This window comes from Schistocerca nitens, chromosome 4 (genome assembly GCF_023898315.1).
Source record: "Schistocerca nitens isolate TAMUIC-IGC-003100 chromosome 4, iqSchNite1.1, whole genome shotgun sequence".
Lineage (NCBI taxonomy): Eukaryota > Metazoa > Arthropoda > Insecta > Orthoptera > Acrididae > Schistocerca > Schistocerca nitens.
The window spans coordinates 808,998,347-809,012,939 of record NC_064617.1 but is presented as its reverse complement, the minus strand read 5'-3'; positions in this window follow the sequence as shown (position 1 = coordinate 809,012,939).

The window sequence follows — 14,593 nt, the reverse complement described above, 5'->3', positions numbered from 1 at the left end:
GGAAGTGCTCAGTCTAATGTAATTCACACCTCTGTGCCTTGCTAATACATTTATGGCTTTTACTTTACTGCAGTTGGTGTTGCATGGAGAGTCTTTTCTGTGAGTAGCAATGTACCACACAGCGGCTTTATAAAACGCATATCTCATCATACGAAGACTCCAATATAGCTTTGTTGAAACTACTAACCAGTATCTGTATCGAATGTGATCTGGGCAATAAAACATCAAATTTGGAAGCTTTTTTACTCTAAATGTATTTCCCTCAGTACTATGCAGCCTATCAGCAATATGTTTAACCAAACTCAATATCTGCTAATTCTAACTAGAGTATTAAAATAAGATACCTCTTGCAAATTTTTATCTGTATCATTGTGAAAGAAACTATTACAGTGGGTAACGTGGAGACTGTTCATTCTACTATTTACTGATCACGTTTCACTGTCTAAGACGACGAGCCATGGAGGCTGAGCAAAAGGACATGTGCTCGAAAAGGACAACTGCAAGACGTTCCTCATTTCCATTTCAATATCTGACACGAGCATATCTCATTTACTGAAGAAAGCTTGCTTCGTCTGAACTACTTTTGTTTTTAATACTGTCTTTACATCGGACGTCCTACATAAACCTGCTTCTTAGCCAGGATACTTCTATCAGTTTACCCACCACCAAATCATGTCCAGTTTTTATACTAAGCTACCTGTTATTCTCCTTTCTGCTTCCTTTATTTGCTTTATGTATTATTTTGCCCTACATATGCTGTTGTTTCTTTAAACAGATCAGGCATTTCTTATGCACAGTGAGGAGTGCTATGTTTTTGCCAACCTTACTATCAGTATGTACAATATTGGTTTCTAAAATCCAAACATTGAGAAGGATAGCATACAACGAAATTCTTCTTACGTAGCGTATTTAGTGTTGCGATAATTTAGAATCAGCAGAATTCAGCCCATACATTTGCCACGTCTGTTTGCACCGACGGCTCTAGCCAACCTGGGCATCTAGTCGATCTTGAATGACAGACCCAGGCACAACTTTGCATGCTGCTTCAAGTATATGACGCAGCTAAAGAGTCATAGCGGCTGGCGAGTGATAGTACACCAGCCTTTCGGCGCCGCTGACCACGTGTTCGGAAGTTCAAATGGCTCTGAGAACTATGGGACTTAACATCTGAGGTCGTCAGTCCCCTAGAACTTAGAACTACGTAAACCTAACTAACCTAAGGACATCACACACATCCCTGCCCGAGGCAGGATTCGAAGCTGCGACGCCGGCCGTTGTGGCCGAGCGGTTCTAGGAGCTTCAGACTGGAACCGCGCTGCTGCTACGGTCGCAGGTTCGAATCCTGCCTCGGGCATGGATGTGTGTGCTATCCTTAGGTTAGTTAGGTTCTAAGTTCTAGGGGACTGATCACCTCCGATGTTAAGTCCCATAATGCTCAGAGCCATTTTGAAGCTGCGACAGTAGCAGTCGCGGGATTCCGGAATGAAGCGCCTAGAACCGCATGGCCACCGAGGCCGGCGAAGCAGGTTGCGGCCGAGCCAGCCTCGGGCAGGCATGGATGTTATGCCCTTCAAAAGACATCACATCCGTTGTGTGTTTCAGGGCGAGACAGCCAGGTAGGGTGTGGAAATAGTTGACAAAGCAGCACATAAACAGAAGAATTTGAATACCTTCCCACACCAGCAACCTTGGATGTGTTAAGTATACGAGAAGCAAGGCGTAACAAAGCCCGAGGAAACTCACCCCAGAATGTATACCTTTGCAATGAAATATTTATTGTATTAGTATCGCGGCACACCCTCCAAGAGGCTGTGACACTTGGGGTGCCGTGAGGAATACTTGACGGGGTCTGCGGTTGGACCTCGCAAGAGGGCAGCCTGCCCTGAGACACGAGACGCAGAGCCGGCGCTGCCGTGGGGCACGACGAGTCCTGGGACACACCGCACCGGCCGCAGCGCTCCTGCAGTGGGTCATGGACGCAGCAGCCCTGGCGACATCAGCCGTACCTCAACCGCTGCTGCCTCAGTTGCCGAGCCCGCAGGAAGTCGCTGACGGAAGCACTGACGTTACGCCACCGCTCGGCCACACCGCGCTCCGTCAGCATTGCGGGACGTCACACACACACACACACACACAGGTGGAAGACAACTGGATGCCTCAGCCACACTGCCGCTGTTTTAACCACAGTACAGGCCATTAATATTGCTACACCACGAAGATGACGTGCTACAGATATGCAAATGATTACTTCCTGGCAGATTAAAACTGTGTGCCCGACCGAGACTCGAACTCGGGACCTTTGCCTTCGCGGGCAAGTGCTCTACCACTGAGCTACCGAAGCACGACTCACGACCGGTACTCACAGCTTTACTTCTGCCAGTACCTCGTCTCCTACCTTCCAAACTTTACAGAAGCTCTCCTGCTGTGAGTACCGGTCGTGAGTCGTGCTTCGGTAGCTCAGTGGTAGAGCACTTGCCCGCGAAGGCAAAGGTCCCGAGTTCGAGTCTCGGTCGGGCACACAGTTTTAATCTGCCAGGAAGTTTCATATCAGCGCACACTCCGCTGCAGAGTGAAAATCTCATTCTGGAAACATCCCCCAGGCTGTGGCTAAGTCATGTCTCCGCAATATCCTTTCTTTCAGGAGTGCTAGTTCTGCAAGGTTCGCAGGAGAGCTTCTGTAAAGTTTGGAAGGTAGGAGACGAGGTACTGGCAGAAGTAAAGCTGTGAGTACCGGTCGTGAGTCGTGCTTCGGTAGCTCAGTGGTAGAGCACTTGCCCGCGAAAGGCAAAGGTCCCGAGTTCGAGTCTCGGTCGGGCACACAGTTTTAATCTGCCAGGAAGTTTCATATCAGCGCACACTCCGCTGCAGAGTGAAAATCTCATTATGCAAATGATTAGCTTTTCAGAGAATTCACACAAGGTTGGCGCCGGTGGCGACACCTACAACGTGCTCACATAAGGAAAGTTTCCAACCGATTTGTCATACACAAACAGCAGTTGACCGGCGTTGCCTGGTGAAACGTTGTTGTGATGCCTCGTGTAAGGAGGGGAAATGCGTGCCATCACGTTTCCGACTTTGATAAAGGTCGGATTGTAGCCTATCGCGATTGCGGTTTATCGTATCGCGACATTGCTGCTCGCGTTGGTCGAGATCCAATGACTGTTAGCAGAATATGGAATCGGTGGGTTCAGGAGGGTAATACGGAACGCCGTGCTGGATCCCAACGGCCTCATATCACTAGCAGTCGAGATGACAGGCATCTTATCCGCATGGCTGTAACGGATCGTGCAGCCACATCTCGATCCCTGAGTCACCAGATGGGGACGTTGGCAAGACAACATCCATCTGCACGAACAGTTCGACGACGTTTGCAGCAGCATGGACTATCAGCTCGGAGATCATTGCTGCGGTTACCCTTGACGCTGCATCACAGATAGGAGCGCCTGCGATTGTGTACTCAACGACGAACCTGGATGCACCAATGGTAAAATGTCATTTTTTTCGGATGAGTCCAGGTTCTGCTTACAGCATCATAGTGGTCGCATCCATGTTTGGCGACATCGCTTTGAACGCAGATTGGAAGCGTGTATTCGTCATCGCCATACTGGCGTATCACCCGGCGTGATGGTATGGGGTGCCACTGGTTACACGTCTCGGTCACCTCTTGTTCGCATTCACGGCACTCTGCGCAGTGGACATTAGATTTCAGATGTGGTATGACCGTGGCTGTACCCTTCATTCGATCCCTCCGAAACTTTACTTTTCAGCAGGATAATGCACGACTGCATGTTGCAGGTCCTGTGCGGGCCTTTCTGGATACAGAAAATGTTCGAATGCTGCCCTGGCCAGCACATTCTCCATATCTCTCACCAATTGAAAACGTCTGGTCTATGGTGGCCGAGCAAATGGCTCGTCACAATACGCCAGTCACAACTCTTGATGAACTGTGGTATCGTGTTGAAGCAGCATGGGCAGCTGTACCTGTACACATCATCCAAGCTCTGTTTGACTCAATGCCTAGGCGTATCAAAGCCGTTACTACGGCCAGAGGTGGTTGTTCTGGGTACTGATTTCTCAGGATATATGCACCCAAATTGCGTGAGAATGTAATCACATGTCAGTTCCAGTATAATATATTGGTCCAATGAATACCCGTTTATCATCTGCATTTCTTCTTGGTGTAGCAGTTTTAATAGCCAGTAGTGTATATACGCCGAAAGCCGCAATTAAGGAATTTGACAGCACAAAGAAACCTACTGACTCCATTTTCAATTCTATTCCTTATATGAAAACTTTTTTTCACTCCATTCATTACTTCAAAGCAATATATACCCTCCAAAGAGCGATAGCTTTCCTTCTCAGTTATAACCGAATAGCCACGGATCTACATCTACATGATTACTCCGCTTGGCAGAGGGTTCATCGAACCACAATCATACTATCTCTCTACCATTCCACTCCCGAACAGCGCACGGGAAAAACGAACACCTAAAGTTTTCTGCCGAGCTCAGCTCTCAACAGGCATGCAAGACTCAAAGGACACATAGCACATTCTTTAACATCGTGTACTTCGTGATCCCGAATCCCGATGTTAAATTTGTCGCTGTTCTTACTTCTGCTAGTTCTCACTGCATTCATCTTACTTCGGTATACTCTCAGTCCACATTCTGTACTCACTCGACTGTTCATTCCAATCAACAGATCCTCTAATTCTTCTTCACTTTGAGCGATAATAGCAATGTCATCAGCGAAAATTATCATTGATATCCTTTCACCATGAATCTTAAGCCCTCTCTTGAACCTTTCGTTTATTTCCGTTACTGCTTCTTAGATGTACAAACTGAACAGTAGAGGCGAAAGACTCTAAACCTTTTTTACGTCCTTTTTAATCCGAGCACTTGGGTTTTCCAGTCTTACTGCTCCCCTTGTTTCTTGTACAGATTGTGTATTACTCTTTTTATCCTATAGATTACCCCCGTCTTTCTCAGAATTTCGGACATCTAGCATCAATTGACATTATCGAACGCTTTTTCCTGCTCGACAAAGGATATCACACACATCCATGCCCGAGGCAGGATTCGAACCTGCGGCCGTAGCAGCAGCGCGGTTCCGGACTGAAGCGCCTAGAACCGCTCGGCCACAGATTTTTCTTCAGTCTTGCTTTCGTTATTCCATTATCAACCGCAACATCAATCCTACCTCTCTGGTACCTTTAGCTTTCCTAAAGTCAAACTAATCCTTACCTAAAGGACCTTCACTTATCTTTTCCATTCTTCTATACATTACTAATGTCAGGAATTTGGATGCCTGAGTTGTTAACCTGATCGCGTGATAACTCAAGCACTTTGAGGCTGTTGCTGTCTTGGGAATTGTGTGGATGATGTTTTTCCGATAGATGGCTTATCGCCAGTCTCTGACATTCTACACACTAACGTGAATAGTCGTTTGTTGGCACATCCCGCAGTTATTTTTGGAATTCGAATGGAATTTTATTTATCTGTTCTGCTTTACTTTATCTTAAGACGTCAAAATCTCTTTTAAACTTTGATTCTAATACAGGATCCTCTATCTCTTCTCTGTCGACTCCTATTTCTTCTTCCATCACGTCATCAGACAAGCTGTCTCCCTCAGAGGCATTCATTGTACTCTTTCCATCTACGCCGCAGCACCGTGGACTTTATGGCGGCCATTGTTCAGGTTCCTCATGATGTGGCAGCAATTAGAGGGGCGCTGATAGCGCTACGACAGTACTAGGTGTGGGTTTGGCAGCTCGACGTCTTTTCAGATGAGTCCCGATCCTGCGAACGTATGTCGAGTGGAGCGTCCGAAGAGGAAGAAGTTTACACAAGTCCATTCATCGTCGCCGTATGGCATTAGCATCTGGTTTGACGATATTTAGTCGAATTGGGTAAGTAACACTATCACATCCGGTTCATATTTGAACGTCAGTCGCTACATTCCTTAAGTGATAAAGCTAGATGCTGTGTTCTGCCTTCGAGCAGTGGAAGGGAGGATAGTCTCGGGCAAGCGATTATATCGGACGAGAGTTTTTCTAGTGCTCCAGTGGACACTTAAAGCACCAATGCAGTGTGAGCTATGGAGAAACAAGAATCCTCACGTAATTGTAAATCGAAAAAGCTGTACATTTCGCATTGACAATAACTACCTGTTTACATGGAGTTTTCCATGGACAAACTTAACTTAGGAGCGTTGTGAACTGTTCGCACTTAAGTAATATACTATTATTATTGTAGAATGGCTTAGCGCTCGCTGCTTCACTCCAATCGACTGGCTTTTCCTTTGATCTAATTTTTATGTTGTTCACAAATTGCAGCATCTTCTAAGCGTTTCACTTTTATTAAGGCCACAGAAGCATGGTCTATTCCGAATGTACTTCTGACCAAAAAGCTATTCTGGTAGTTGGAATCCGAAGTTTTGGTTAATCATGCCTTTTGCTTTCTTGCGGAGATTTTGCAATAGAAACTTCCATTCCCTAACCCATATTTCTTAATACATAACCGAGCACTTAAATACTAGTTTCCATACATGTAGATTTAAAATTTTTTGCAGTGAATGCATAGTGCGTAGTGGGGCGATCACTCTGTTGTAGAAATAATTCAAAAGCCAAGGTCGCTTAAATACTGTTTACTGGATAACCGGTTTCAACACACTAAAGGTGCCATCATCGAATCTGAATGTAGCTTAACATTAACATATCGTTATATCCAAATGGTTTATGAATGTTAATCTACATTCAGATCCGATGATGGCACCTTTAGTGTGTTGAAACCGGTTATCCAGTAAACAGTATTTAAGCGACCTTGGCTTTTGAATGATTTCTTTTAAAACTTTTTAATGTAACGAAATATTTTCTTAAAAATTTTCACCACCTCTTTCACACCCTTAGGAGTGTCAATTTTCATTGATGTAGCTCAAAAATGCTTTACCATACCTTTAATAATGATTTATTATCAAAAATTCTTTCAACCACTATTTTACCCCCTTACCGGATAAATTTTCAAAAATGCTGAGACACTTATTTCTTTATTTCTGACCGAGAAATCAAATAACAATTTTCGTACAACTAGCCTTAAAAGTGTCTAAATAGCAACATATTTTTGTTAAAAAGACATCCACTTCGTGATGGAATACCGAAAAATCCGTTCTTAAGTGACGCCTGTAGTATAAGGTTAACACCCTCTGCTAATTTCAAGTTTCTATCCTTTGTGGTTTGGGCTGGGCAGTTACTAATTGTTGAGAGTGTACTCAGCCAGTCGGTACATTGCCTTTTATATACAGAGATGCAACTGATATTTCTCTGTATATTGAATGTTGTGACGATGTCTACCACCAGGAATGACAATGGGAATGTTAAGCTACCATAGCGTTATCTTCGTGCATCATCGGACAAAGCTATATCTGGTTGTCCTGGAGGAAACACATAATATGAAACACTTTTACGCTTTTTTTCTACTTAACGGGCGAATATGACGAAGTGCCCCATAAATTGGATGCAAATAACGTGAAAGAAGCAGTAGAAAAAGTCAGACATATTGAAATTACAGTCAGAGTGTATAGTGAGAAATATTCAGTTCCAAAAAGTATATTAGGTGATTGAAGTAAAGATTTGTGGGAAACCAAAGAGGTAGCCCTGAAACCTGCTTTAGGAAACAACGAGGTTTTTACCAGAACATTCCGCGATGAACAGGAAACAGTTTTGTACAATCTGCGAAACCTTTCGAGAAAATGGGATCCAATGTCAAGTTTGTGAGCGTTGGGCCGACCAGAGTCTTGCCTTATAGAAATGAACTGTCTTAATGTACGTGTGATACATCTTTAAATAAAATTTTTGCAAAATGTTTTGAATTAGAGCATTTTGTTGAAAATTTTAACTTATTCGAGTCGCTGTCTCCCGTATTGATATCTTAGTTCTATGACTTATAACTTGTACCTTTATGGTTTAATATTTATAAACGTTTTTTGGTCCTATTAAGGTTTTTTTTTTGTAACAAGGACACATACGTGTCAATTTCACTCGAAAAAGTGTACGTGTCCATTACTGATCGATCTCTTCTGAGCCATGGCGTACCATTTCAGGAGAGCCTGGCACTCTGCCACTCAGAAGTCACTACGACTGATGGTCTCTGGCATGGAGCGATCATCCCGAATCTGTTAATCAGGCTGCGTCCAATTCAACGCCTTGTCGGATTAGAGGCATGTACCGAATTTCACGCTCTGTAGCTCCAAATTACCGACAAATTTAATTATTTATTCTTCCTACTGTAGAATCTACACATAATAAGTATAGTTTTGTTATTAACTGTCCTTCCTGGAGTTGTCGTTCTAGAGAACAGTAGTATAATTTGGCATGCAATCATCAGTGAGCTTTTCAGCAACAAAATCTTTTCAAGTTACAAGGGGAAATTAATCGTGTATGTGTCTCAACTAAAACACTTTCTTTTTTTCTTTCTAGGCACATACCTCCGTGTACATGTAAATATGACGTTCACTTGTGCCCATAAGCGCCCTGAAAGTATGACACGTAGTACCAACTAGTAATTTGGGCTACAGTTCTTTTTCCACCATTATTACTAACGAATTCAAAGTGCTTACGTAATATACACGTTACAGAGTGGCTATGAAGCTAGAACATTTAAAATATCTGAGATATCAGTTCACTTATATTGTTCCTGATAGGTTTCCGTATTTAACGTTGTGTCTACAAGAACACTTTCAGAAAAATTATTCCACTTCCCCCAAAGTATGTCTGGAAATGCTGTACCAGAGACCTCTTAGTCATTCTAGTATTACGCCAAAAATGTTTTGGGTTTTTATCAGTCATCTCGAAATGACTAACCACTTCTAGGGATTAACGAACTCCTTAAATTTTTTAAGGATTCTAGAAGTATTAGTCTTTACAGTTGATTGCTTGTATCTTGAAGAGGAATCTGAAACCGACAAGCTTCTTCATCATCCACAGTGTACATCGGTCTTCCTTCCTTACATGGTTTTTGTCTATTAAAGGTCTGATAATATTGCAAATGATTGTATAGTAAACTAGATAGATTATTTACAGTTAATTGTTTGTATCGTGAAGTGAAATCTGAAACTTACAATTTACTTCATCATCTATTGTGAGCATTGGCCTTCTTTCCTTGAATAGTTTCATTTATTACACGTCTGAAAATGATTAATATGATTGTATAACAAAAATTATTTTTAAATTTTGACGCTTAAGGCTGTCTAATATAATTGAATCAATAACACCATGTGCTACATGGTACAGTTTAGCATAACAGGATCAACTACAGATTTTCATATGGTTCATGTTAAAACAAAACCAACATCCATACCGCACGATTCAAACTGCAGTTACTTATTCCATGTTAGAAGTACCAAGAAATAAAAATTTCTCTACTACCCCCTCTAAACATAAACAAAACGAGGAACGAGAGTAAGAGATATAAAAAGGTGTTAAAATACTTGTTAGCACGATGTTTTGAACAGTTCACGTCCTTACAGATCTCACAGTTTTTTTTTTGGGTAGGAGCAGTTCCTTCTGAAAATTAAAAGTACTTGTCCTGTGTTTATGTAATCATTCCAGAAACCTGAGTTAAACTGTTATTCTCTTATGGCGTGCAATCTACTCGCGGGAATTTTAACGTTCACACTTTAATTACATTAATGAATCCTCCGTAATGATGGCAGTAGACGAGGTATTTCTGAGGCCTCAGAAAAGCAGGGGGAGATTTTTAACGGGTAGCTTAATGGCGCGAAAGTAATCTGGTAATGCCGCACGCTTGAAGGATGGTGACGCGAAGAACGGCGGCGGGATGATGGTGAATCTAATTTCTCCTGGGCAACCGAAAACAAATTTTCTCTGCGTCTTCGCTCGTTAACAGTAGACGCATCTCAACCAGTATCAAGAATTTTGTCCGGCGTACGTAAAGAGACTGTACCCTCTTTCAGTGAGTGATTTATTATAGCGTTGTTCACCACAGTCTTCGACGCTATTAGCAAATGATATTGTCGTCAGACTTCTATCGAGTTTTGGTGTCTCATACATGTAACTCGACGTTTTATAGTAAACCGCACATCAAGTAACTGGCACGTAAAGAGCTTTAGTTCAAACAGTATCAGAAGTAATAGTACGACGGCAGTTCATTGACAAACAACAACTCTAAAGTAGAATTAAGGAAGACGTTTTTGCCGGCTGGAGTGGCCGAGCGGTTCTAGGCGCTACAGTCTGGAACCGCGAGACCGCTACGGTCGTAGGTTCGAATCCTGCCTCGGGCATGGATGTGTGTGATGTCCTTAGGTTAGTTAGGTTCAAGTAGTTCTCAGTTCTAGGGGACTAATGACCTCAGCAGTTGAGTCCCATAGTGCTCAGAGCCATTTGAAGACTTTTTTTTTTTTGGGATATCGTAAGGTGAACTAGCAGTGAATGAATTCTAGGGAAGCGGAAAGGTAAACATTACAAACCAAGTTTATGTAAATAGGTAGAAAAGTCACGAAAACAGCTTAGTGTGAAAGAACACTTATTGTCAGTCCCCAAATGCGTTAAAATGTCGACAAATGGACTATCTGTAATGACGTACAGAAACTAATTGATAAAATAATTACAGATCTAAATTAATATAACAATTACACTACGAATATTCCCAGAAGAAAAGCAAGAGGCATTTTCACCATATATGTACTGCAAAGATTAAACATTGGAACAAACTGCTACTGTTACAACATAATGATACTACTCAAAGGCATGTTCCATTATGAGTGATGGCTTTACTGTAGCTGACGAGAAGTAGTTAGATAGGGTATGAAATAGACAGCAGCACAAATGCTGGAGTAGTTTTGGTAAGAAAATATACGTTTCAGGGCAGAGTTTCCAATGTATCGCTAACGAAATGTTGGCAATCATTGCGTATTACCAGTTTAGACTTACCCGAGAACTATTCTAACTTGTGCATTACTCGGGAAGCAATGGAGACATGCATATTAGTGAAACGTCCCCTTAGAAAAATTTATACATGACTGTGCTTAAACTGACACACAATATTTTTACCGCAACGCAATCTGACTTTCAATAATCCCTACAAAAGAATGGCCCTGACTAACATTAACCTATACCTTTCACAAATCACTTACCTCACAAAAATATTCGTTACTCGAACTACAGCAATACAGCGAGCGCCACTACTGCCAGCTAAATAAAAGATTCAAAGGCACTAACTACTGATAGGCATAGTTAGCAAATGAAAGATTTTAATAGAGAACAAACAATGTATTTACCTTCATTTTATTTATTTAGGTATGGCTCATAACATCACAGTAAAAATTGCAGAAACAACACGATTTAAGAAAAGTCACATATGTATAAACAGAGCAATAAATAACAGTTTGTATATAAGAACACCGCCAATTGTAAATTTACACTCACAGAAGAGCAATCACAAGCAGACGTCCAGCTTAGATAATAAATAGTCGATTGCCTCTTGGGTCGCCATTAGGAAATCCCGTGGGTCACCCTCGTATGCCCTTAGTGGGCATTCCTGAACGATGTGTTTGACCGTCTGTCTCTCAGCGCCACAGTCGCAAGCGGCCGAAGGAAGTTTCCCCCATCTGTGTAAGGAGTCGGCGCATCTCCCACAGTTGGTTCTGATGCGATTAAGAGTTGACCAAACTTTGCGAGGGCAATCAAATCCTTTTGGTTTACTAAAGATGCATGGCATACTGTGGCAGTTTACTGCTGTTCTGCTCTCCCATTCCTCTTTCCATCGGTCATTTATTTTAAAGTTGGTTTGGTGCAGAGCCTGTGCGGTCTTTAGTGGAGGATGCCTAGACCGGAGTCGGATTCCTTGGATGTCGTGAGTATCTTCATGGATTTTTAATTGAGGGTTGGTCATGATTTTTTGAAATTCTCTAACCAGAGCGTGTTCACGACGCAGGTTAGGAGGGGCTATGTTACTGAGAACGGGCAGCCACACTGTAGGAGTTGGCCTGATTGTGCCTCATATAATACGCATTGTTGCATTAAGTTGGCTATCTACCATGTGTGTGTGTTTGCTGCTGAGCCACACTGGGGCACAGTATTCTGCCACTGGATACACCAAGCCAAGTGCAGTTGTTCTTAAGGTAGATGCTATGGAGCCCCAAGTATTTACCTTAATAGTCATAATATATATAGCAGTTCATGACATCCAGTCTTACAAATTTAAAAAAAAAAAAACTCCGCCATCTCTCTCCCCACATCTACCACTGCTGGCGGCTCACCTCCAACTGCGCAACGCTACGCGCTGTTCACATCCAGCTGCCGCTGCCCAACACTACAACAGACTGCACACAGCACAGCCAGTGATTTTCATACAGAGCGCTATGTAACGTTGCCAATAAGAAAACATAAACAGCCTACTTACATTAGGAATTACTGCCGCCCGGGGTGGCCGAGCGGTTCTAGGCGCTACAGTCTGGAACCGCGCGACCGCTACGGTCGCAGGTTCGAATCCTGCCTCGGGCATGGATGTGTGTGATGTCCTTAGGTTAGTTAGGTTCAAGTAGTTCTAAGTTCTAGGGGACTGATGACTTTAGAAGTTAAGTCCTATAGTGCTCAGAGCCATTGGAACCACTTTTAGGAATTACTAGGCAAGCGAGGAAGTAAAACGAATGCACTACAGACGTAGTGGTACCCGCCAGGTTAGCCGAGAGCGCTAAAGCGCTGCTTCGTGGACTCGGGTGGGCACGCCGGCCCAGGATCAAATCCGCCCGGCGGATTAACGACGACGGCCGGTGTGCCGGCCAGCCTGGATGTGGTTTTTAGGCGGTTTTCCACATCCCTTATATGAATAGCGGGCTCTTCCCCACATCGCGCCTCAGTTACACGACTCGCAGACATTTGAGCACTTTCGTACTATTCCATGGATTACACTCAATGCAGATTATTGGGGTACACTAATTCCGTCCCTGGGGGTACGGGGTGGCGGCAGGAAGGACATCCGGCCACCCCTTCCACTAACATTGCCAAATCCGATTAACCATGCCGACCCTGCCTAACTGCGGGAACAGGCACAAGCGAAAGAAAGCAGTACAGACGCAATGGCAAGGAAAATTTAGAACTGATGACCTAAACGTCATTCAGATACATCAGATCTTTCACCGGTCTTTCGTAATGGTAGATGGACCAAGAAAATTTGCTGAAGTACAGATATAAGAAACATCTAAGGCGACGTTCTTATGGAAGCTGGGTGGGTGACAACAGAAAACACGCAGAGGCAGCATGGCTGCGTATAGTCGAAGATGGTAATTCGTGGAAATGTCTAGAGAATACCACCAACAATTAGTAATGGTGATAACAATGATAATTCCGCACTTACTGGGTGTATACACATACCATTCTCTCTCACTCTCTCTCTCTCTCTCTCTCTCTCTCTCTCTCTCTCTCTCTCCGTTGTGGGAGGAAGAATGGCTGGCAATGACGGCGAATAAACTGTGCGGTTGGTGAAGTCAACAACTCGGCCGTGGCGTTCCTCCTGCCGGTTGCTCAGGCGGGAAGAAGTGACCCTCACACGTCTTCGGATTGGGCACTGTCCTCTCACACATAGCTTTCTATTACGGCGAGAGGATCCCCCGTTTTGTAATGCTTGTGGTGTGCACATCTCTGTACGGCACATTTTAACAGACTGCATTTTATACCGAATGTAAGGGCTGAAGCACAAGTTGATGGGGATCTGCCCTGTGTTTCAGCTAACGATGAGACGTGTGTGTGCAGGGTTTTAAAGTTTTGTGATGTGTCTGGACTCTGGCCTAAACTTTTAAGCTGGCGGTTTTAGTGTATTGCAAAGTGGCTGGCTCCTCCTTTTTTTCCTTGCAGCAGCCAGCCACTTCCATCTGCTATATTGTTTTAGCTCCCTCTACCACTTTCTTCCTGTGTTGTCCGTGTTTTAGTGCTGACGACATGCTTCGTCCCACGCTTCGGTGTGGGTAGGCACATATTTTTCAAAGCTTGTTACCTGTGTTTTACGTTCTGTTTTATCTTACTGTACTGAGTATTTTCTTAACACCCGTCTCATTCTGTTACTGAGCGGGCGCTGAAGACCTTGCTGTCGTGCGCCCAAAAAAAACCTCTCTCTCTCCTCCTTCCTCTCTCTCGCTCCGTCCGAACAGGCATTCAGAAGGTCCAGCCATATCGACCGACCTCCATGTCATCCTGAGCCGATTGGCATCACTGCACGCAGATTGAAGGGGCATGTGGCCAGCATACCGCTCTCTAGGACGTTTTCACTTTACGTGACCGAAGCCGCTATTTTTTCAGTCAGATAGCTCCTCATTTGGCCTGACGAGGCTGAGTGCATCTCGCTTGCCAACAGCACTTGACGGACCCGGACGGTCACTTATCGAAGTGTTAGCCAAGCCCGAAAGCGCTTAACTTCGGTGTTCTGACGGGAACCGGTGTTGGCATAGTACCATACTGTACTTAGAATTGCGACCGTACCCATGACATCACACATACAAGTTGCGTGATGGCAGGGGCACGAGCGCCAGGATGACATCATGGAGCCCTTAGCCTCCCTTAAGACACGCCCCTTCCTTGGAAACA